Below are 25768 nucleotides of genomic sequence, written 5' to 3'. Positions count from 1 at the left end.
GTACGGAGCAGCGCACCCGATGGGGGCCTCTCCCCAGAAGAGCTCACGGACAGAGAAAGAAACCGCAATCATGAACTTGAATTGGCCAAACTCAAAATTGAGGGTGAACTAAAATTGGCAGAAAAGAAGCTAGCGGTAGAGCAGCTACGAGTACAAGTAGAGTTGGAAGAGAAGAAACTCCAACGAGAACATGAAGGCAAGAGACTCCAGCTGGAGCACGAGCACGGCCTGAAAGAGATCGAACTAAAGGCCCGGAGCGAAGAAAACCGAACCCCGGGGAACCGAGAAGCTGTTCCCCCGGTAGAGCCAAAAGTCCACATCCCCAAAGAGGTGGTAAAAGAGTATTACAAGAACGACGATATCCAGCAATGGTTCAAGGCCTACGAAGTCGCCATGACCTCCCACCGAGTTCCACAGAAGGATTGGGGAGCTGGATTGTGGGACCGGTTCCTAAGCAAGGGGAGAGACCCCCTACTTGACCTGCCATCCTCCGTGCAGACCTCCTACAGCCACATGAAAGAGGCCCTCCTCACGAGATACGGGCTCACCCCCGAGATGTATCGCCAACGGTTCCGAGAGTGCAAGAAGATCCCTGGCACCACGTGGGTGGAGTACGTGAACTTCTACAGTCGAGCCCTAGAAGGGTGGATCAAGGGCAGCAAAGTTACCACCTTTGAAGAACTTACCGACCTCATTGCATGGAAACACTTGTCATCGAACTGTTTTGTGGAACTACGCCAGCATCTGCTGGACAGCAAGCTCACGGATCCGAGGAAGCTGCCGTCGAGGCCGATCGCTGGGTGAACACCCGGGTCCCCTGGGGCCCCGTAGGAGATTACCCCCGAAACAGTCAGGGACCTCCCCGCCAGAGGGGAGAGGGGAACCAAGGAAGACAGAGGGAGTCCCAGTCAGGTCCCCAGCGTAGTCCCCCCAGAAACCAACCCCAGACCTTTCCAGCACCCCCACCAGCCAATCTTGCTCCCCCAGGTAACCGTGGGCGCCGGGTCACCATCACCTGCTTTCGTTGCCAGCAGCCAGGGCATTACGCCAGTGACCTCCAGTGTCCCATGACCCCTTGACCCTCCACGACAGCTCCCCCAGCCCGACAGATAGCCAACGTAGCCCTAGGGGAGGAGATGGAGGACACCGAAGAGTGGGAACCTGCTGCCATGGCCCTAGTCTCCCTAGGAGACCGGGAGATGATCCCCGGAGCCCCCTACCCAATAACACTAAGAAATACCGGCAACTGGTGACGGTGAATGGCCACCGAGTGGAGGCCCTTCGCGACACTGGGGGCGAGTATCACAGGTGTCCTCAGTCATCTAGTCAGAGAGGACCAGATCATTCCGAACGTCCTGTGCCCAGTACGGTCCGCTGACAACACCGAGAGCTTGTGTAAGATGGCCCTAGTACCGTTTGAATGGGGGGGAGTAATAGGCAAGTTACGAGTCGCTGTCCGAGCCTCCCAACCTGTAGACTGTCTCCTGGGCAACGACCTGGAAAGTTCCCCGTGGAGACAGGTTGAGCGCAAGACCCACCTGGGCATGATGGGCCTAGCCGAATGGGTGTGCGCCACCACCCGATCCATGTCAGCCCGACTCTCCCCCCTCGGGGCAGTCGACGCCGAGCCTTCTAGTCCCCTCCCTGTGAATGAAGACAGGGACGACAGAGCCCCATCCAATGAGCTCCCCCCAGGAGAGGAACCCGTCACCGACGACGAGCTCCTGCATCCCGATCCCGCACAGATCCCTGGGCTAGGTGATCTGCCCGAATTGGCGCAGTAATATAACAACAGAATTTACCAATACTGCAACCTATTAACTCTGATCTCAATTGCCTACCACTAATTTGAAATAAAACAAAAAAGGAGGTGAAAGGACTATTATTTGGTCCGATTAAATCAGGTATTTATTTATTCAAATTATTTCATATTAAAGGAAATATATTTTTCATTTTTTGCATTTTTTGATAGCGGCGATCATACAATTAAAATTGTGCAAACAAAATAACATTTAGACATTAACCTGTGTGCTTTGCAGCCTTACATTCGTATCCACTCTACACATTCATCCTACACAACATCACAATATATAGAATGGTTGAAATTTTCGACATATACACATCATTTCTTCTTTGCCATAAAGAAAAACGATTCAAATTTATTTTTATTTTTGCGTGGTTGATTTTAAAGCAATACTGTTTTTGCAAGACTTTTCCAGCCATATGTGTATATGTCGAAAATTTCAACCATTGTATATACTGTCCCAGCTCAATGAGAAAGGCATATATCAGCCCGTAGCCTTCCTTAGCAGAAGGTTACTGCCCCGAGAACAGAGATGGAGCACCATCGAACGAGAAGCGTTCGCAGTAGTCTGGGCCCTCAAGAAACTTCGACCCTACCTGTTCGGCGCCCACTTCCGAGTACAGACAGACCATTGACCCTTACGGTGGCTCATGCAGATGAGAGGAGAGAATCCCAAACTGCTGCGATGGTCAATCTCCCTACAGGGGATGGATTTCACAGTAGAGCACCGCCCTGGTACTGACCACACCAACGCTGACGGCCTCTCCAGATTCTTCCGCCTCAGCGATGAGAACCCCCAAGAGGATGGGTAGTTCTCCTCGACCTTCAGCTGGGAGGGATGCGTGTTGGACCCGGCCTTGTGGCGTGGTCCTCCCTGACCCGTAGTGACTCCTCCTGACCCGTGCATCCCCCCATGGTCCTGATTCCCCCAACCATTCCCGCCATGGTCCCCATCCCCATCTTCCTGGTACCGGAGGCCGATGCCCATGTCCCTGCACCTAAGATGGCTGCCACGGCCCCAACCCGACCGTGTCTTCGGCGCGCCATACCTGGCTGGGGGGGTAGAGCGTTCCCCGTGAGCGAGAAAGGGAGGAGTAGCTCGATAACACCTCCCACCTCCCCTCGAGAGATGAGTTTCGATCACCCATCCGGCCTCCCTGAGGGCTGGCTCCAGGCCTGCTGAGTGTCTGGGATCCCTTCAGACCCCACTTGAAAGGATGAAAGGAGCCGCCAAGGCGGACCCAACAACAACAGGCTCCCAGGTGCTAAGACCTCCGCCTGCGAGGACTCCGGACATCAAAGGAGAGCAGTCCTATATCAAGGGCTGCTCTGGGACGATCATGAGTTTTATCCTGGACCACGTGAGCCCTGCTGACTTCGTCGCGGCTTCTACTCGGCGGAGAAGGACTTCTGCCCGAAACCACCTGAGCCCTGCTGACCCCGTCGCGGCTCCTACCTGGCAGAGAAGGACTTCTGCCCGATTCCATCTGAGCCCTGCTGACCTCATCGCGGCTCCTACCTGGCAGAGAAGGACTTCTGCCCGATTCCATCTGAGCCCTGCTGACCTCGTCGCGGCTCCTACCTGGCAGAGAAGGACTTCTGCCCGATTCAATCTGAGCCCTGCTGACCTCGTCACGGCTCCTCGGCAACCTTGAGAACCCCTGAGCCCCGCTGATATGCTCGCGGCTCCCTAAGACCATAAGAACAACTACATCCTTGCGCGAGCCCTGCTGATTCGATCGCAGCTCAAAGACTATCCGGGTCCGGCTGGACCCCGACCTGCTGACCTCGTCGCGGCTCCCCGGCAACCTTGAGAACCCCTGAGCCCCGATGATCTGATCGCTGCTCCCAAAGACCGTAAGAACTACTACATCCTTGCGTGAGCCCTGCTGATTTGATCGCGGCTCAGAGACTATCCGGGTCCGGCTGGACCCCCAACCTATCGGTATCCCCCGGCTCGAGGATTGAGAGCTGTGCGCCGGATACGCACCCGCAGTGGCTTTGAACCTTGAGACTGTCCCGCTACCCTGATCCCTACCGCGACTTTCTGAGCCCCTACTCTGTTGTACATACGTCCCTACGGACCATAAAGATCCAATTTTGCTTGCAGAGATAAATAATACGTTCTCTTGAACCCTACTGTGTGGTGTTTCCTTGTCGAGTGGTGCTAGCTCAGCGCGTGCCATCCTAGATTTGAGACCCTCTCCCTGAGGGGCCTCCCGCCAGTGCTCGGCAGTGTTCCTAGGAGAGGTGGGTCACAGGTGGGTCAGGTGCACATTCTGGCCTCTCCTGGGATCGCCCCTTCAAACAGGAAGTTATCCTGAAACCCGAGCCATGTCTCGGGCGATATCCAAAAACCCGGGACATGTATCGGGTCTAGAGATCATCAGTTCAACAAGTACTTACTTGCACCCACTGGGGTGAACCACTCAAGAACTCCATGTACCAGAGTCCCTAGGGGCGATCCGGAGGAGGGGCTAGCGGTGTGCGGTCCATTGCGATGGTTTCTACAAATTGGCTCCCTTGAGCTTTGAGCCCACGGGCTCCTGGACGACGCACCTGCATGCCGGTTCGGTCATCGAGGCCATTGACGGTTGTTTGGCGCCCTTCTCTTCCACCCCTAACTATTTTCTCTACTGATGAGGGAAGTTATCCAGAAACACGAGCCATGTCTCGGGCGATATCCAAAAACCCGGGACATGTATCGGGTCTAGAGATCATGAGTTCAACAAGTACTTACTTGCACCCACTGGGGTGAACCACTCAAGAACTCCATGTACCACAGTCCCTAGGGGTGATCCGGAGGAGGGGCTAGCGGTGTGCGGTCCATTGCGATGGTTTCTACAAATTGGCTCCCTTGAGCTTTGAGCCGACGGGCTCCTGGACGATGCACCTGCGTGCCGGTTTGGGCATCGAGGCCATTGACGGTTGTTTGGCGGCCTTCTCTTCCACCCCTAACTATTTTCTCTACTGATGAGGGAAGTTATCCCGAAACCCGAGCCATGTCTCGGGCGATATCCAAAAACCCTGGACATGTATCGGGTCTAGAGATCATCAGTTCAACAAGTACTTACTTGCACCCACTGGGGTGAACCATCAAGAACTCCATGTACCAGAGTCCCTAGGGGCGATCCGGAGGAGGGGCTAGCGGTGTGCGGTCCATTGCGATGGTTTCTACAAATTGTCTCCCTTGAGCTTTGAGCCGACGGGCTCCTGGACGACGCACCTGCATGCCGGTTCGGGCATCGAGGCCATTGACGGTTGTTTGGCGGCCTTCTCTTCCACCCCTAACTCTTTTCTCTACTGATGAGGGAAGTTATCCCGAAACCCGAGCCATGTCTCGGGCGATATCCAAAAACCCGGGACATGTATCGGGTCTAGAGATCATCAGTTCAACAAGTACTTACTTGCACCCACTGGGGTGAACCACTCAAGAACTCCATGTACCAGAGTCCCTAGGGGCGATCCGGAGGAGGGGCTAGCGGTGTGCGGTCCATTGCGATGGTTTCTACAAATTGGCTCCCTTGAGCTTTGAGCCGGCGGGCTCCTGGACGACGCACCTGCGTGCCGGTTCGGGCATCAAGGCCATTGACGGTTGTTTGGCGGCCTTCTCTGCCACCCCTAACTATTTTCTCTACTGATGTGGGAAGTTATCCCGAAACCCGAGCCATATCTCGGGCGATATCCACAAACCCGGGACATGTATCGGGTCTAGAGATCATCAGTTCAATAAGTACTTACTTGCACCCACTGGGGTGAACCACTCAAGAACTCCATGTACCAGAGTCCCTAGGGGCGATCCGGAGGAGGGGCTAGCGGTGTGCGGTCCATTGCGATGGTTTATACAATAGGTAAGTGCCTTTTTAAATAATTTTTAAAGGACTTTGGCAGGGGGGAGGGAGCAGCTAACTCTGCTCCGCCACTGAGGCATAGTTTTTGCCTATTTCGCATTTGCCACGGAGCGCGGAATAGGCAAATCTCCGCAAACTCATTTGCCGGAGCAGAGTTACCCGGCCAGGGTTAGTCGACTTGACAAGTGCACACACTTGCCAGTCCCTAAACCTTTCCTTTTGTACATGTTAGTCACCCCTAAGGTAGGCCCAAGGTATGGTTGGATATGCCCTATGTGTGTGGCATGCCCTGATAGCTAATTACTGTCAATTTCGTTTTAAACATAACTGGCCCTGGGAACAAGGTAGAAAAATAAAGTTCAGTATGCCTGAACTCAGAATGTTAAAGTGCATCTTTTAGTGAGGGTGACTTTTCATTAAGTGTTTGAAAAAATCACTTTTAGAAAGTATGTTTTTTCTTGCCTAACCATCCAGTGTGCCTCTGCTAGGTTTGTGTATTGCATGTCTGGCTTTTGGATGACAGGGGCTGGAGACTAGGGGATGTGGCTCCAGAACTCTGATAAGTCAGGGATGGACAGAATGGACCTGGGAGCATTTAGAGTGGGGGGGGGGGATTTCCTTTTCAGCTGAATGGGCCGGGTCTGCCTTTAACAATGCTGTCTCCACCTCCTGCCAGGAAGCTACACCAGTGAGGACAGAACTGGTTTTGGCCAGGTACAAACACTGTCTGCCTTCAGAGGACAAAGGATTTGTGTGTATAAAAAGTGGGGCCCAGACTTTTAGATTGCTTCTGGGAAATCAAGAGGAACCTTTGCCAAGGAGAAGAGGCGGAGAAGCTGAGAAGGAATACTGCCCCTGTGATATTTGCTGTCTGGGGTTGGCCTACAGTGGCTGCTGGCTGCCAAGGAAAGGAGAAAAAGGACTTTGCCGTTTGCTTTGTCACCTGCTTGAGGAAAAGATCTCCAAGGGCTTGAAACTGAATTTGCCTCCTGTTCTTAAGTCTCAGGGATGCAACGACTTCCACCTTCTGTCTCTCTGCCTCTGGATCTGCTACTTCAGCTGCCACAGAAGGAAATTGCAACACTGACGCCGGGTAACAATGCCGTAACCTGCAATGAAGCCATTGACGCCACTCGTGAAGAGCACGACACACCGCCCCGACTTGCACTGGGCCAGGGTCAGACTAATTTGCATGTAGCCAGGTTCTGAACTGGGATGGTGCAGTGAGCTAAAAAACGGTGATGGATCAAGCCCTGATCTGTTGACTGGGTAGGAGTGTTCTGATTAACTCAGATACTCTGTCCATCACCACCCCCTTTTTGAAATTATTTTGGCCACCATAAGTGTGGAAGGGTATGCTCAGACATGAGTCCCTTGCTCACTGCACCATCAGGATTCAAGCAAGCCGGGCCGAAGACGGCTGTAATGCCAGAAACCGGTCCCCGGAAGCTTATTTCCTTTCCAGTAAAGAATTGGCTTGGTAGTTTGGTCTGCCCTGTTCCCATGATGCACTGGGCCAGGGTCAGACTAATTTGCATGTAGCCAGGTTCTGAACTGGGATGGTGCAGTGAGCTAAAAAACGGTGATGGATCAAGCCCTGATCTGTTGACTGGGTAGGAGTGTTCTGATTAACTCAGATACTCTGTCCATCACCACCCCCTTTTTGAAATTGCACCATAGGCCCAACGCCTGCCGACACCGTGCTGAATCGACTCTGAAGCTGACATCGAGGCCACTGCCTACACCGGAGCCGATGATGCCGCTTTTGACGTCCTGACCCGCACCGTAGCCTCGACCTCACCAACGCCGGTGCTTCATCAACAAAGAGCCGATCCTCGACATGTGTGACTCCTGAATCCATCGACGTTGCACCGTTGTATTGAGCAGACATCTCGCCGCCTTCTTGACATCACCTCCTCGACGCAGTAAGGTACAGACTCCTCACCTCCCCTGCGCCGCAGTAAGGAACAGAGGCTTCACCTCCCCTTGGGTCATAAGGAACCGACGCCGCTCGGCACCAACGAAGCATCACCTCCCCAACGCCGTGCTACGTCTTTGCTTTCATCGTTTCCAAGGTACTGTTCTTTGTGCACCCTATGCTGCGCACTTCGCAGTCGCCTCCGTAATTTGGGATTGTCATCTCTCTCGACGTTGTTATAACTCCAGGTGGAGTTATTTGTTGCTACACGCTTTATTAGAGTGAATAAACTATTTTTCAGGTTATCTTGATAACTGTATTCTGGATTTTTGTTGTTTGGTCTTGTCTTGGTTTAGATAAAGTTTACTTATTTTTCTAAAATTGTGTGGTGTCCATTTGTAGTGTTTTCACTATATTACTATATGTGTTCACAAATGCTTTACACACTACCTCTGAGATAAGCCTGTTTGCTAGTGCCAAGCTACCAAGGGGGTGAGCAGGGGTTATTTTAGGAGTGTATCCCCTTACCCTGACTAGAAGAAAGGGTCCCTATTTTGACAAAGGTACCTACCTCTGCCAACTAGAGACCCCATTCCTAACAAAGGGTTTGTGTTTGAAACTTTTTACATAATTCATGGGAACTAAAGTAAGTTATGATTGCAAGCATGTGGTTGAAGTGGTAAAATAAAGTGTACAACTAGTGCTAGAAATTATAAGAAATAAAAAAAGATAGATTATTTGACTGATGAAGTGGACAGCTCTAAAACTGTACCCCTAGACCAATGTCACAATCTCAGAGTCTACAGACAAAGCATGTAGCAAGCAATACTGACAGGCTGGGGCAGAGAAAAGTGAATCAGTAATGAAAGACTCAATACTTCCTGACACCTATGAATTTTTCTAGAAAATCCTAAGATAGGGAAGAGAGGATTTCAGGAAATACTTATAGGTTAGGGTCAGGGTGGCTCTAGCTGGGCTATTGCTGCCAGGGGTTAAATGTTACATTGTTTATCTGAAGACAGAGGGGCAAATTTACAAGCCTTCTGCGCCACCAGTACGTCACTTTTTGTGACATCCTGGAGGCACATTTCATTCTCCATATTAACAAGGAGAGAAAAAGCCACCCTGCGTGACTTTTACTCTCCTTGTAAATATGGCCCCTTGACGCGCAGCACTTTGCGTGGAAGGGGCGTCCCATGGGTGTTGCTGTGGCTGTTCCCATGCAACACCCATGGAACGAGACACATTTCCAGATTTATGAGGTATCGTAAATCTGGAAACATGTGTCATCGCTACGCCTCCCCAGGGGAGGCGTAGCGAGGTGCAACGATGAGAAATGTCTTCATTTCTCCTCGTTTGTTCCTCTTTCAAAGCTTACTGCATTCTACAGCATGCTTGGAATGAAGAAAATGCCTGTAGTAATTCCTGCACAAAAACATTCTCTCCCATAACACAGATATCCTTTCACCCCGGTGCAAGGGTGTCTGCGCCGGTGCATGCCTGCAGTTTGTGCGCCAGAGAAGGGGGAAGCACAGGAATGCAACATATTATTGTAAATATTTTGCATTCCTGTGCTTCGGAAGTGTCGCAGGACAAAATCCTAACTTAAGACAAAATCCTATCTTTACTACTACTAAATGTCTTCAGTGAATACCAAAAGTAGTATGTTTAGGATTTTGTCTCATATTAGTTCTGTGAATCAGCCCCATTGAGTTTAAAACAATAATTAAAATTCATAAAATTGTCTTGTCAGGCTTATTCAAGAATCAGCATTCATCAGCTTCCTTAACTGACTGGATTTCTTAAAGAAATCAGTCAGGGGCACACATATTGTTAATGATTCCAATTTTTGTAAAAATGTTAAGTCAGACCTACACTGTTCACAATTCTGTATCAGGGGCTTCAAGCAGATGTATCATGGGTTTTTATAAAATGTACAGAAAACAATACAGTGCATGGCGCTTTGCAAAGAAATACCAGCACAAGGACAGACTCTAGGATCGTATGACCAGTGACCAATTGTGGAAAAAACTTTGAAATGATTCTCAGAGGCACCGCCGTGGGACCACCAAAAAAAGCCCACCAGACACGAGGAAACTGGTAATCTGTGGGTGGTGCGACCACAGGTTTGACATGGTGGTCCGCTCCTGCACCCCCAAACTTGTAATTGGGCCTTAAGTGTTTCCCAGTGTCGCAAATGGCAGTGACCTTACTCTTTGCTATACTTCAGTACACAAACCAACCCCATGTTACAAGTCATAAACTCTCCTTCTGAGTAAGCAATCCTACAAGACCTAACCAATTCTAACCCATTGTCTCATCCCACTCACATAAATCACATTGTCCCCTTTTGTGTAACTACTCCTTGCAATCTCACAATATCTAACCTCCTGCACCGTATTTACTTTTCTTATTTATTCCACTAGAATGAACTCACTCTAATAGTTATGCCTACCTCCTGTTCACGTAATACAACACTAGCAACTGGAGGAGATACTTCAGTTTCCTTGGAACACAAGACTAACCTTGTCAGGGATAGTAAGCACAACATAAATGCAAATACAATACACTACAATTGAGACAACATAAGAAGTAAGGCCAACAGTAGGCATATGCAGGTAGTGTGAGTCAGTGGCTGCATCATTGCTATTAGTGTCATCTTGAAATATGTGTGAATAGTATTTAAGCTATTCTTGATTTTTGGTACACAAAAATGACTCCAACCTTCCAAATAAGGCATTTATTAGTGATTGTACATGAATAGAGAATGTTTAAAGTCTGCATTATTTCCTGGGGCAAAGAGATGGTCTGCCAAGACACACTGCATGACTCCCCTCTCTCCCTGTGCAGGCTGTTTAAACTGTTACCTTCAGATCAAATTTCATCTTTAGCTCAGCGGTCTTTAGGGAAAATTCAAACACTAAAGGGAAGGGATTGAATGGCAATGGCCTAGAAAATCAGCACGAAATCGAGCCAGAAAATTATCATGATGGTGCAGTACTTGAAAGAGTACATAGAAAAAGTGTTGACGGCTGGAGACCTTTGGTGCTGAATTTAACATAAAAGCGGTCATAAAGCAAAAAACACAGAAGGCAAAAGAGAAGAGGAAAAAATCGGCTGGTCAGAGCGTAGTGGGAAATATTGAAACAAAAGGAAAAAGGCACCAAATATTGAAATACAGTAAAACAAATTGCCAATTTACAAAGTTTCACATTCAGGGGCATTTTCTCAAGGATTTATCGCCGAGTTAACTGCACTTTGTCACAGCCAAAGTGGCGATAAATGTATCGCTCCATTCTCAAACTGGAATTAACAGCCCATATCACCAGTTTACATGCGATAACAGGCGCAAAAACCATCGCCACTGATGACTCCCGCAACTTTCGCTAATGAGATGCAGAGTAGGCATTCCCGTGCCAAAAGCCACAACAACACCACTCCGCAACATTCTCAACGACCAGTCAGATTGACGATAAGAACCCAAAACAGGCGATAAGGCGCGTTAGTGGAAGAAAACCAAGACAAGATCTGACCTGGTGTAGTCGGACAACAGCCTGCACCACAAAAGGGAGTCCTGCCCAGAGCCACACCTAAAGGGCAACAGATGCCATGGAGCCAACAATTGTGCAATTATGCAGCTAGAAACCCCAACAGGGCCTCAACACCCAGCGCCACCACCCCCAGGACCCCCCCTCCCTGGGCCCCCCGGGAAAAAGACATGCCACATCAACTACACGAAACATGAACCAAATAATCAGCCTGATGTCGCACAATTACATCTGGTGACATGCATGTTTCGTCACAAAAATGAGCATCACACATTCAAGTAGGATATGCCAGAATGTGTGTGGCATGTCCTGATAGTGAATTACTACCAAGTTCGTTCTTCACTATTGCAAGGCTACCTGTCCCCATAGGCCAGAACGGGCAGGATGTTTATATCATCTTATAATTGTAACTGACCCAGGAAACATGATAGCAAAACAAATTTAGTATGCCTGAACCCAGAATGATAAAATACATATTTTAGTAAAGTTGGTTTTAACATTCTGTGTTTGAAAATACCAGTTTTAGAAAGTCGATATTTTCTTGTCTAAACCATCCAGGCTGCCGCTGCTAGGTTGTGTATTGCATGTCTGGTTTGTGAGTGACAGGGGCTGAGGGGGCTCCAGGAGGCAGGGTGAGCCAGCACTAGGCTGAATAGACCTATCTGCATTGGGAGTGGAGGGAGGAGTAGCACCTGGGCCTGAATAGGGCTGTACCAGATGCCTGTGCACACGTTGGTATAAACTGCAGAGCAAGTTCTGCTTCAATAACTTGATGAAATATAAGGCAAATCACCACTGTAAATATTCAAACAAGTATTACACAGACAGAACACTCCAGGTATCTTGTGTTCTCTGTCTTTAATGAAGATTGATTGCCCAGCCAACACGTGTTTCATCAGGCTACAAACCCACGACTTCTTCAGGGCTAGAAGATGTACAATAACAAGGTATCAGAAACCACGGCACAGACATGTATTGATGTATGGTGACATGTGACTTAGTGCGGATACACCCTTAGTGACATACCCATAGTAGTGTGAACAGTCACTCGAGAACAGAGAGGTCCTATGGGTGGAGTGACGTCCAGTGGAGTGGGAGGGTATCAGGAGACATTCTAGATAGGTCCTACAGTAGTTAGGGTGCAATTGCATTGTGATAACTGTGTAAAGTGCAACATCTTAGTGACTGGTAAAATCTCATTAATGCACTGCCAAAATAGATGGTAAGCATATCCATTAGTCATAACATACTATATTAGGTAAATATCAGCGTAATATCAAGTAAAATCTACACTAATACTCCACGAGTCAAAGATTTATAACATAAGTTAAAAACAGGACACAATCTATCAGAAGTAATGGAGGTTAGAAAAGGGAAAGGAAAGGTCAATAGAAAGAGTGAAGACAAGAGTTAGGCCACAGCGTGGCAAGGTAAGGAGAGCTGTAGAGAAGAGTGTTGGTTCATACCTATTTGGCGAAATAACTGAAAATTAATCGATCTGTATAGACAAGAGTGTGTAAAGTATGGATCAAAAAACCATCTAAATATTGGGCTCAAAGGGCTGCACTAACGCCTACGCAAAGCATATTTAACAAAAGGAGGGAGGCTTACCTCTCTGCCGGTTGTACTTCCATCCCGGCTGATTAGGGAATGAGTAAATTCCCAAGGTAGAGTCAAAAACAACGAATGGACTCGTAATAATGAACAATGGAGTGTCACTGTGGACAAAAGGGGGACAAAATATAAAGAGGGAAGCAGTCATTGGTGCAGAATAGTGCCACCATAAGATAAAAACAACTGGGGGATGTTCCGCAGATGAGGGGTAGATTGGTCTCCAGGGGCAAGAGTGACAGTGGGCATGGTTAAAGAGAAATGTGGAAACACAAACTCGCCCATCAAGCTTGTCATGAAGTATGGAGTTAAGTACCGCAAGCACACACCAAATCAGGTGGGACAAAGGTGAGTGATGGAGAGGTGTTCCATCACTGTTAATCAAGCGTATGAGGCGTCTGATGACAAACAGCTAAAAATTGGTGACCCAGCCAAAAGTATGGGCAATGAGTACTTGCAGGGCGTAGGGAATGAGTCAGGTAAAATAAGGAAAAGACAATAAATTTACCTCAGAACATATAGCCGAGGAATTGCAACATACAAATGAATGAGAGCCGAGTAAGGCTCTCTCCAGAGTGAGTACTCCTGCAGGGTAAAGAAAGGGTGCGGTAAGTATAGTTCGCAGGCAAGCATATAAAAACTACCGAGGTAGGTCCAAAAGAATTTCTTACCTCCTGGTGATCTGTAAAGGGCAGGCAAGTATGCTGCTCATTCTGAAGACCCACCGTGAAAACTGGAAGTACGGCTACGTCATGGGCCTGTCATTTAAAGAGACTGCGAAACGCGGTTGAACAGTAACAACCGGAAGTGTTGTTACGTCAGCACGTTATGCCAATCAAAAATAGAAAAAGACTACAACGTCAACATTTTTTAAGGGTGACGAAGAGGAAGTGGGCATATACGTAAAAGTCATGGGACAGTAGAAAGGGGTTAAATGAGAGTACGTATGTCATTAATGAAAAAAAATAACAATGCTAGTAAGGACATCAGTTGAGAGCAGCAAGCAGAAGAAACCATGTACGTTAATGCCATGGGAAAGCTGAAAGGGTTTTCTTCAAAGTACGTCTGTCATTGACAAACAAAAATTAATTAACAATGCAGCAATTACATCAGTGGAAAGACGGGTAAAAACAGAAATAGCAATTCATATCATCGCAGGAATACAAATGTATTGTGACAATTAGGTCTAGGTCTAGGTCTTGAGATGGCCCTGCTTAATTGTAGGTCACTTCCAAAGCATCAGACAGAAATTCACCTACTACTATCAGAGTCGGACTTAGATGTCCTGTTCTTAACAGAAACGTGGCTGTCCCCTAGCACAGATCCGGACATCAATCAAGCACTTCCTCCCGGATACCTCATTAAAACACGAAATAGACCAAAGGGTATTGGTGGGGGTATTGCAATTATCTATCGTGACAATCTTTCATGCCAGCTTAAAGATAGCCCCATTCTAGATAGTGAAAACGTTCTGTTCTCCCTTCACCTGCCACCATCTACGACAGTTTCTGGGGCTCTAATCTACCGCCCTCCGGGACAGGTAGGGTGTTTCATAGACTCACTCATGGACGCCATCTCGTCTCGTGCTTGTATGACCCCAAACTTCACAATCCTTGGAGACTTAAATCTCCACTTCAATGATGAAGGCAACAAACTCGCCACTGACTTACAAGCCGATTTGGCTTCCCTTAATCTTCATCTACTCAACAATGAACCCACCCATACGAAAGGACGGCTACTGGACCCCATCTTTTCCAACCTTTCCACACTCACTGTACAAACCCCTCTGCCCCTTCCCTGGTCAGACCACTTTTTGGTCCCTTTTAAACTTCAACTTCCAGGCAAATCGTCTGACACCCCCCTCCCTCGAGTCCCTTCTCGTCCCTGGAAAAAACTGGACACAATCTTATGGGATCACGCGCTAACTTCCACTCTACCTTTAGTAGACCCTAATCCCTCGTCAGCTGAAATCCAACTTCATAACTGGATAAAAGACTCCCTTGACTCAGTCTTACCTCTTAAAACTCCCCCTTCCAGTAGGAAATCGTCCAAACTACCATGGTTCACTGGAGAACTCCGTGAATTAAGAAGGAAGGGCAAGAGGCTTGAACGCCAGTGGAGAAAGAACTGGAACACAGATGACAAAAGCGACTATAGAACCCATATTAGGCTTTATAAAAACACATTAAAAACTGCGCAGGCCTCCTACTTTGAGGAGCAAATAGCCTCAGCCGCTAATTCTGCGAAAGAGACCTATCGAATAGTGAAACTCCTCACCAAAATACAAGACCCTCCATCATCCCCAGACGTGGATGGCGCAAAATGTAACCAAATGGCAGATTTCTTTTCGGCAAAAATCGCTAAAATCCTGTCTTCCCTTCCAGCTCCATCTACCGCTCAAGCATTCCTTGGTTCCTCCCCCCTCCAAGACACCCCGAGATTAACCTTTTTCTCCCAAATCTCAACTGAAACGTTTCTCAACGTTTTACAGAAAGTTAAAAGTGGTTCCCCATCAGACCCAGCCCCCATTAGTAAATTGAAGCTAGTTGCTCCCACTATTGCTCCCCTTTTTACTAAGTTGATCAACGCCTCCTTTGAAAACGGTATAGTCCCGGCAAACTGGAAAAAAGCCACAGTCAAGGCTCTCATAAAATAACCGCACTTAGATCCCACAGATCCTTCCAATTTTAGACCAATTTCATTGCTACCAGCTATGAGTAAAATAGCCGAACGAGTAGCAAATCATCAACTTTCGGAATTTTTAGAGACCAACCATCTTCTCCGCATGTCCCAGACAGGCTTTAGACCTGGACAAGGGACTGACACCGCATTGTTAGCCGTGGTCGAAGAAGCTAGGGGCATATTGGACGTAGGAGGATCAGTGGCAGTGATCCTCCTCGACCTGAGTGCCGCCTTCGACACGGTGGACCATGCAACCCTTGTCCAGCGCCTTGGTCTGATAGGAGTGGCGGATTCCGCCTTGGCCTGGATCTCATCCTTTCTCAAAGACAGGTCTTTTCAAGTTGCTGACGGGTATTCCATCTCCAATGCTCAGTCTCTTAGGTGTGGTGTGCCTCAGGGTTCTTCCCTGAGCCCCACACTTTTTAATGTTTACATGGCTCCCCTTGAGGATGTTGTCAAGCCATTTGGCATTAAATCAATAATGTATGCTGATGACACCCAGCTTGTCGTCTCCCTTAACCAATCAGACAACGCCTTGTCCAATCTGAGCAGCTGTCTGGAGAAGGTGCATCAATGGATGTGAGAATCAAGGTTAAAACTAAATGGGGAGAAATCTGAAATACTCCTCTTAGGAACCTCCAACAAAATCCCCACATCCCTTCCTTGGCCACCATGCATGGGAACACCACCTATTCCCAAATCCGAAGTCAAGAGCTTAGGGATATGGCTTGACCAGGATCTAAGTTTCAAAACTCAGGCGAGAAAAACGGCGGGAACCTGCTTCGGCCTGATAAAGATGGCTCGAAAGATTCTTCATCTACTCCCGCTCCAGTCCAGGAAACTCCTGCTGCAGGGGCTCGTGAACTCCAGATTGGACTATGGAAATGTCCTGTATCTGGGGGCCCCAGCCTCGGTTGTCCATAGACTTCAATGCGCACAGAATGCGGCGGCTAGAATCCTCACAGGAACCTCAGCGAGGAATTCGGCCAAACCAGCTCTCAGAAGCCTGCACTGGTTGCCAGTAAAGGAGAGGGTCAATTTCAAGACCCTGTGCATTACTCATAGAATTCTGCACAATGAAGGCCCTCCCATTCTTAGGACACTTGTGACTCAACAACAGTCAACTCGACAATTAAGATCCAACTCTCTTTCCCTTGCCAATGTCCCTAGAATTAGGAAGGCCAGAACAGGCGGTCGCCTGTTCTCCTATAATGCTCCTAAACTTTGGAACGCCCTTCCTCTCTCCCTGAGGCAAGAACATAACCACCTCAGGTTTAGGAAACGCCTAAAAACCCTACTTTTCCCCTGAGCTCGTCTCCCTGACCCTTCCTTCCCTCAGTACTGTGGTCTCTCTTTTAGCGCCGGGATGCCCTAGGGTAGCTGCGCGCTCTAGAAAACCTAAAATCAAATCAAATCAAATCAAATCATTTAGGTCTAAGGTAAAACGATATTCATTTAACTCATGGACAACATGATGTTCACATAAGTACAGGACATGAGTAGCAGGCAGTACTTATGTATTCAGTAATATAAACCTTCATTTAATTACATCATTAGCATGACGTGTAACAGTCAACATGTCATTGAAGGTAATTTAATATTCTAAAATAGTTGAACCAGTTACGTAAATTGACTGTAATTATGACCGGACCATGTGACACAAGATCTACAGTAATTCATTAAACATCACGATGTACATTTCGAATTAAGATATGTAATTAATTAAGCATCACAATGTACAAGTCGCATTGAGATATTTATATTATGAAATTAACAGGTTGATGACTGACAGAAGATAATGATAATGGAGACCATGTGACTGGTACCAGTCTCATCTATCAGTCCCCTAGGAAGAATTGTAACTCATGGTCCGTATTAAGCCCAAGCTCAACAGATTTCAATCTTATGATCCAGGTGGCTTCTACGCGACGTAATAGGAGTTTCCGATCACCCCCTCTTTGGTTGGGTAGAACGTGTTCTATCCCAAACAAAGAAAACTGTTTGTAAGTCCATTGGGCTTTGCAGCTTGCGGCATGAGTTGCCATAGGGTATCATGCATCTCCTTGTTTGAGTGCCCGTGTGTGTTCACTGATGCAGTCTTAGACCATGCAGAGAGTTCTGCCTATGTATTGCTTCTCGCATTTGCACACAATTATGTACATGACATAAGGCGTCATGCAATTAATGTTCTGTTTGATCTTGTATTCCCTCCGGTCCGGGACATGAAATGATGTGATATAATGTGTGGCCCACCTCCACACCTTGCAACTTCCACATTTGTGGAAACCCAGTGTTCGTAGTGTGAGACAATCATTTTCTTTAGTGATAATTGGTACAGTCGGGCTCAGAATAGATTTCAAAGTTCTACCTCTTCTGTATGTTATGAGGGTCTGTGTGTCATGAGGCACGGTCGCGCTGTGCTCATGACGAGCTGAGCTCATCATGACCGTTGCACATCGCCCACTCGGGGATAATTCCCCTGCTGTGCTGGGCGTTCCATTACAACAGGCATGGTCGTGACGAGCTCAGCTGGTCATGAGCACTGCGCCACCGTGCTGCATGACGAGCCAAGCTCGTCATGAGCACCGTGGCGGTGCGCACGCCCCCTCCCCCCGCACCGCAGGTGAATTAGCCCCGCAGGGGAGGGTTTAAGTCCTGATAAAGTTCCTTATGTGAGAATTAACAATGTTGGTGACAGGTTGATTCCCAACGTGGACCATAGGCTGTCTGATTACAGAGGCTCACGAGGGCATGGCCGCTATTGTATCTCTCCTACAACAGCGTTACTGGTGGCACGCATTGTACAAAAAGATCCCTGACTATTTCCTTCATTGTGACATTTGCCATCAGATACACCTTCTACTGCTGCATGCCTGCCCTAGACACAGTTGCACATATCTAATAAACCACTTGGATGTGTTTTTTTAGATCACTGCGGTCCTTTCTCCTCTGATACTGCGTATAAGTACATCTTAGTTGCAGTTGATTCTTGCACACGCTTTGTGTGGGTGTGGCCCCAAAGGTGTGCTGATTCCAGAACTGTAGTAAAGGATTTGCGTGTCTTTGTGGGAATTTTTGCGTGTGGTACCTTCCACTCGGACCAGGGCAGGGGCGGCTGGTGACATTTAAAAGTGGTGGGCATAAAATGATTGGCATACTACACCGTAGCGAGCGAGCTCGAACAACCTAACGAGGGTTCGGGGGGAGGGTTCTCCCCCCGAGAATTTTTTTAAAACAGAGAGGAAAAATTTGCATTTTCAAGCAAATTTGAGAAAGCAGGAAGGTTAATAAAGCAATTGTGAAAGTGCAGTTATTACATTAATAAAGAGATGTCATATAACAGGGAGGTGGACTGAAGGGCAGTTAGTGATTGGAAGAGCAAGATAGAGATGGTGGTTAGTCAAGGCCACTGAAGAGCTGTGCAGACAGAACAGCGAAAGGCAGGATAGGTTACGACAGTGAAGGGTAGGGCATTAACGGACTGTCACGTAGTGTGCTGCTGAGACTTGTAGGCAGCAGAATTGGGGGCCTGTGCTTCATATGAGTAGGACAGGGCAACGAACCGGAAAGCCTTAAATGAAGACAAGAGAAATGAGTCAAACTGCTGGGGACAGGTGCAGGAGGTGTACTAACAGCAATGTTATTGGGCACAGACCTCTGTTCTCAATATCTATTGAATCATCCCATTATCCCTTCAAACACATACATACACCCCAAATACATACACATGTCATACCACAGCTGAGCCCCCTTACAGGCTAATAGAAGTCTTGAAGCCAACAAAAACGAGTTAGTGTACATGTATTCCAGTTTAGGAGCAGTATAATCGGGCTGTGTCTGTTTCTAACTGTTACCGATTCAATTGCACATAATAGAACGGCGGCAAAAGGTATTTTTCCAGGATCACACAAGGTGTCCACACAAGGAAGCTGATATTTACACACAGATCGCCGGATTCACCACTCATGGTTTTAAGCCATGGATCATGTCACATAAAGTCATGACTTCAGATGCCCCGCTCTCACCTCCCTCCCAGCCACCGAGGGCGGTGGCACCTATAGTGCTAATCAGCATCTAGTAACAAGTGCCCAGTCAGTGCCTTGGCTGTCAATGGCTTGAGTTGGAATAGAACTGGCAAGCATGAAAAAAATAATAGAGGTTTAAGGTGGAGGCTTCGGAAATCGCTACGTAAACTGCAAATCATAGGGATTAGCAAAATAGCATATTGGCGGCGGGTCAGTGGTGATGCTGCCAATGAGTGCATTCACCCACTCTGCTATCTCAGTGAGATTCCAACAAATGACCTGCAATTTCTGGTTGGACACACTTAAAACTGGCATTAACCATGGCACGTTACTGTGAATAATCAGAAATGTAACCCGGCCTCTAGCTTATCGTCAGCTTTGATTATAAGCATATAAGGAGCGCTATGTTTTGGTGGCGGGTAGGGGGGGTATTATGAGGCCTGAAACGATGGTATTAATATACAGAGGAAAATAGGGGGAAGGAAAGGAATGGGAAAAGAGGGGAGGAATGGAGAAAAGAGTACACGGTGAGAAGACTACATAAGAAAGAAAGACTAACTAGAGGGTGGAGACAAGGTGGATATTAAGTAGAAAGAGAGGTGCAAGGGAAGGAGTGCTGAGAAGAGATGGACGGAGAAGACAGAGGGGGGAAGTCGGTAGGAGTACAATGCGAGCTTGGGCTGTTGGCACCAAGCTTTGCTCCTAGAGAGCTCTGGAGTGGCACTTTAGATTAGATGAGGTTGTTGCGTGTCCAGTGTGTTCTTTTTTCATTGCACGCCACGCAGAATCACATCCTCCAAGGATCCAGTTGCATCTATGCTTACTCAGTAATATTACAATTAGCCTTCCTCTTTTCATACCCTTGTCGCACACATCCTTCCATGTGGTCCTCCAAAGGCTCAGCTTGTTGGGCAAATGCTCTTATGGCTCCCTGGTGAACGGTTAGTTAGTCAATTAAAATGGCAGCTTTGCTTGGGGAATGGAAGCCCTTCTCACTATTCCCTCACCATCCCTCTTTTCTCTCTCGCTCTCTGACTTTACTCTAGCCATCTCTCATCTTTACTGTCTTCTCCTGTACACGCTCGGTGTACTACCCCCGCTGCCATTCATTATGTTTACACTATTGCAGCATAGATGAGTCTTCTCTTTTTTCAGGATAGCACAGTACACCAACAATCATAACGGTTGCATTTACTTTTCAATACATATCTCACACTGATCCACTGCAAGGCACAACATAATAAGGTGCTCGCTTTGTCGCTGTTTAGTGCTTGAGTAGTCCCTCAGCAGTGCTTGGGAAGCACGGTCGCATTCACAGCTTTCTTTTCCTCCGTGGTCGGTAAATCCAAATACTATCAAGCACCGACAGAACTTAAACAGCTCCAGACAGTCCTCCTACTGCCAGGCCTGTAACGTTACAGGCCTAGCAGGAGGTGTCGAAGTTCTGGCGGCGCCTGATCGGCATAGGTGCGCAGGCCCGCGGAGCAGGGCCCAGGACCAGAGATTTGCCAATCACCCTAAAACAAACGTGACATAAACTATTAACTCTGTACAACTGAGGGTCCACCCGACCACTCACACCCTGCCGAGCCGCGCGGGGACTCCGACTCAGAGTCTGTCTGTGTCACTCTCGGACAAATTATATTTACTTACTGAATATGTAACATATGTTGTTTCAGTCACAGCTCGTGGGGGGAGGGGGATGTCGCGCGGGGGGGAATTAAATATAAAACGAGGGGCGTGGCCAAGATGGCGGGCTGACCGGTCGCTCCTTCCGTGAGCTCCTGAGTCCCCGGAGCCCTTGACCCATCCTGCACCGCTGATCTCCCCCAGATCTAGCGGGGAGGGGAGCAGAAGCGGCCGTGAGCCCGGTGTGAGCGGTTTTGGAGCCCCCGGAGGCGCAGACGCGGAGACCGACGCCACATAGAGCTGGCCCCTGAGGCGGGCGGACATTGCGGCCTGAACGAGGCCGGGCGGAGGAAGAGCGGCTGACCCGCGGCACCCCGGTGCGGTGGGGCGTTCCCGAGCCCGCTGACCAGCGGGGACGCGGTCGAGCCCCCCCCCGGTGGCGCCGGTGCTCCCTGGTGAGAAGAGCCGGCGGCCTTGGCTCTTGGCGGTGCGGCGCCGTCCGCCCCTGGTGGTGAGAGGAGTCGGGGAGGAGCGCTACGCGGACCCGGGGATTTGCGGAGCCTGGAGGCCTAGCAGGCCGGAGACGCCGGCGGACTTCCTTTGCGGGCCCCGGCTCTGGAGTGGCCCGGCTTGGACCCCGGTGGGACGCCTGTGCCTGCCCGTGACCGGTAGGACTGATCTGGTGGCTGCACGTGGGGGGCCCACACGCGGGGCCCGGGCGGAGGGCGCCAACGAACTTCGGTGACCCTGCCCACCGCCGGGCCTGTGCCCCTCGGGCTTGTGCTGCCGACCCTCGTTCCCCAGTGGGCTTGCTGGGCCCGCGTGCTGTACCTGGGGCCCTGCAGGAGCTTGATTGGCCAGAGGGTGCTGGCCGGAGTGTGGCTTGCCCGGCGCAGGGTCTCACAGGGCGGCGGTGCCCACCTGGACAGCTGCGGTGGAGTAGCGACACGGCCGGGAGCCTGGAGACAGGGTGGTGACCCGCTCCTGGGAAGCAGGGACGCACTAGGAGAGTGTTGCAGTGGAGTGCTGGTCGTGCTCATCTCTCATCCAGTCTGTTGGGGAGCTTTGGGGCGCTGCCTGGGAGCCCCGGGTCTGCACTGGACCGACTTGCTGCGGGAGCCCACGTGGTTCGCGGGCCCCCTCACATTCCGCCCATCTTCTCTCCCTGCGACGCACCGCCGCCTCTGCGATGTCAGGTAACAGGGGAGGCAAGAAAGGTGAGCGTACCTTACCCGAGATGTTGGGCAGGGGAGCCCCGAGACAGGACAGATCCCAGCCGACGCCGAGCCCCTCGTCCGGATCTCGTGGGGCAGAGGGGGGTGAGCCCCCGGTCACCAGGTCTTTTCTGGAGTCGCTGTTTAGCACACTCAGGGAGGACTTTCAGACCCTGAAGCAGGAGGTGGCGGGCGAGGTCCGAGAAGTGAGAAGAGAAGTTGATTCGCTTGGTGAGCGGGTCGCCACCATGGAGGACGCTAATCAATCCAGGGACGAGGAGATCACGAACCTACAACAGGAAGTGCTGCGGCTTAGGGACCAGCAGATCGACCTCCAGGCCCACGCCGAGGATCTTGAGAATCGGTCCAGGCGCAACAACATCAGGGTCAGGGGCGTTCCGTCCAAAGAGGAGGGGGAGGACGTCACGGCCTACCTACGAGACCTGTTCCGGGATGTCCTGGGCGAAGCGGCTGACTTTCCGGTGAGGATTGACAGGGCGCATAGGGTGGGCCTTCCGCGTAGGGCCTCGGCACCACCCCCAGATATATTGGCCTTTCTCCCGGATTTCCCTCTGAAGGAGCGTATCCTCCGTGAAGCCCGTCAGAAACAACCGTTGAGCTTCAGGGGTCACCAGATTGCGCTGTTTCATGATCTGTCCACGATTACGTTGCAGAAACGCAAGTCCTTCAAAATTGCCACGGACTTTCTAAGAGAGCATGACACGCAATACTCCTGGGGTCACCCCTTCAGGCTTATTTTTCGCTGGAACGGGACACTGCACCAACTGAGATCCCTTCAGGACACGTGTGGGGTGCTAGGAATCACCGCTACTGATGAGGATGTCCCGACGCCACGCCGCCGCAATTCTAGAGGGGGCTGGCAGACAGTTCGACGGCGCCGGACCACGCCTCAGCCTTCTCGACCGGACTCTCCTACGGTCAGAGCGGAAATGGACAGCGCCATACGGGAAGTATCCGGCTCCACGTCGTCCAGTGACGTGGCCATGACGGCTTGAGCATCGTTTTGGGGGAGATCATCTTGGCTTTACTGACACTGCAGGTTTGAGGGTTCCGGGGGGGGTGGGGGGCTCTGGGGGGGCATGGATGGTGGCTGGACGTCCACTCGGACACTTTACCACAGACTTGCCCGTTAGGGGCTGGACTGGGACAATGGGGTTTTTCACACCATTAAGGTTGATGTTGGGGAGGGTGGGAGGGGATCTGTGTAGGGGTGTGGAGGAGAGATGGAGAGATGGGGAGTTGGGGAGTTTGAGGGTTGTTTGGGGTGTTGGGGTGGGGGGGGTTCGGGGTTCGGGATGTGCCTCATTTGCCTTATGCTGTGCTTTTTGTGCCCTCATGCTGCCTTTCTTGAGTGGGGAGGTATCTGTTCGGGAGGGGATTCTGATGGTGTGCTGGGCGGGCTCTCTGGTTTCAGGGTGCTGTTGTTGCTGTGTTCTTCCTGCGCTGGGAGAGGGGGGGAGATGTAGTGCTGACCTTCTGTTGTATTCACCCTGGGCCCCTGCTACTTCAGGTTCACATGTCGCCTCCCCTTTGGTTATTTCACCGTGGCTCGCTCCTGCGCCTGCCCCGCTCCGCCTCCCCACCTGGCGGGGTGTTTCCCGTGTCTCCGGGCCCCATTGCAGCTCTTTCTCCTTTGTTTACTCATGGCCCTGAAGATCGTTACCCTTAATGTGAAGGGTTTGAATAACCCGGTCAAGCGCAGGGCGATACTATCCCTTCTTGAGAGCACCCAGGCGGATATCTGCCTTTTACAAGAAACGCATCTCCTGGCCCGAGACTGTCCCAGGTTGCGGTCCCCGAAGTTCCCGGTTCAGCTTTTTTCCTCTGGGACTACTAAAACGGCAGGGGTTGCTATCTTGGTGTCTGGGAAGTTCAGAGGGGAGGTACTGCACAAGGTGGCGGAGCAGAAGGGGAGGCTCCTGGCATACAGATTTAGGTTAGGGGGTTTCCCTTTCACGGTGGGTTCAGTGTATAGCACTAATGATCGCCAGGACTTGTTTTTGCAGTCTGCTTTAGCCGATATTGCGACTACCCCAGATAGGCATATACTCATTGGCGGTGACCTGAATATGGTCTTCAACTCATCTTTAGACAGATCCGCGCAGCGCCATCCACAGACTGGGGAAATTTCACAGCTTAGTGCCTCACACTTAGGAGACCTGGACATGCACGATCTTTGGAGACAATTACATCCCGCCTCGAGGGCCTATTCCTATTACTCCCACGCACATAGGACTTACGCCAGACTGGACTACCTCCTGGTGACGGGGCCGTTGGCCGCACTTGCGACAGCATCTGACATAGGGGTCCTCACGTTGTCGGACCATGCTCCGGTGTCGGGATGCTTCCAGTTGCCGCCGATATCCCCGGGACGCGGGGTCTGGCGCCTCCGGGACACTCTGTTACACCGACGGGAGGTACTGTCGCGGATCCGGGCCGCGATTGCTGGGTTCCGGGAGCACAACGAGAACGACGATACCACCCGGGCGACGCAGTGGTCAGCCCTGAAGGCGGTGCTGCGGGGAGAGTTCATTTCCATCTCCTCGGCGGAGAACAGGGATAGACAGCGGAAGAGGGACGAACTTACAGGTACGGTTCGGGAGCTAGAACAGGTACACCAGAGGACAGGGGCCCCCAGAGTCTGGAGGCAGCTCAAGGCGGCGCGGAAGCTTCTCTCCGCGCTGGATATGGACAGGGCGGAATATGCGGCGCTGCGCCTGAAGCACGCATACTATACTGGCGGTGACCGTTGCGGCCGGTTGCTAGCGAATAAACTGCGGGTACGACACCAACGCCAGAGGGTCGAGGGCCTGTCCGTCCCCGGAGGTGGGTTGGTCACGGAGGACGACCAGATAGCGGAAGGCTTCCGCCGATATTATGCGGACCTCTACGCTGGCGAGCCTCACATCGGTCGACCTCCCGGTACTCACGCCGGAACAGGCTGAGTACCTGGACCGGGATATCCGCCCGGAGGAAGTGATTGGGGCTATCTCCCGACTCAAGCATGGGAAGGCCCCGGGGCCCGACGGTTATACTCCACTCTTCTACAAAACATTCTGCCCGGAGCTGGCCCCGCTGCTGACACGACTCTTTAACTCCTTTGCGGAGTCTGGGGCCATCCCCCCGGATCTACTGAGGGCGACGGTGTCGGTTATTCCCAAGCCGGGAAAGCCCCGCACCGAATGTGCATCCTATAGGCCGATCTCGCTGCTCAATGTAGACCTTAAGCTCTACACCGGGATCCTGGCCGCACGTTTGGCGCCTCATCTGCCGGGGTTGGTGGATCCGGATCAGGCCGGGTTTGTCCCGGGCCGGCAGACAGTGGACAACACCAAACGGGTGGTCCACGTTCTGGAGAAGACCTCTCGGATCCCCGGGGAGCATATGCTGCTTTCGGTGGACGCCGAAAAGGCGTTCGATCGGGTGCATTGGCCCTACCTCGAGAAGGTTCTCTGTAAGCTGGGG

The sequence above is a fragment of the Lissotriton helveticus genome, chromosome 1_1, assembly GCF_964261635.1.
Source record: "Lissotriton helveticus chromosome 1_1, aLisHel1.1, whole genome shotgun sequence".
Classification (NCBI taxonomy): domain Eukaryota; kingdom Metazoa; phylum Chordata; class Amphibia; order Caudata; family Salamandridae; genus Lissotriton; species Lissotriton helveticus.
The sequence above is the reverse complement of the archived record's forward strand: the minus strand, read 5'-3'. Positions refer to the sequence as shown.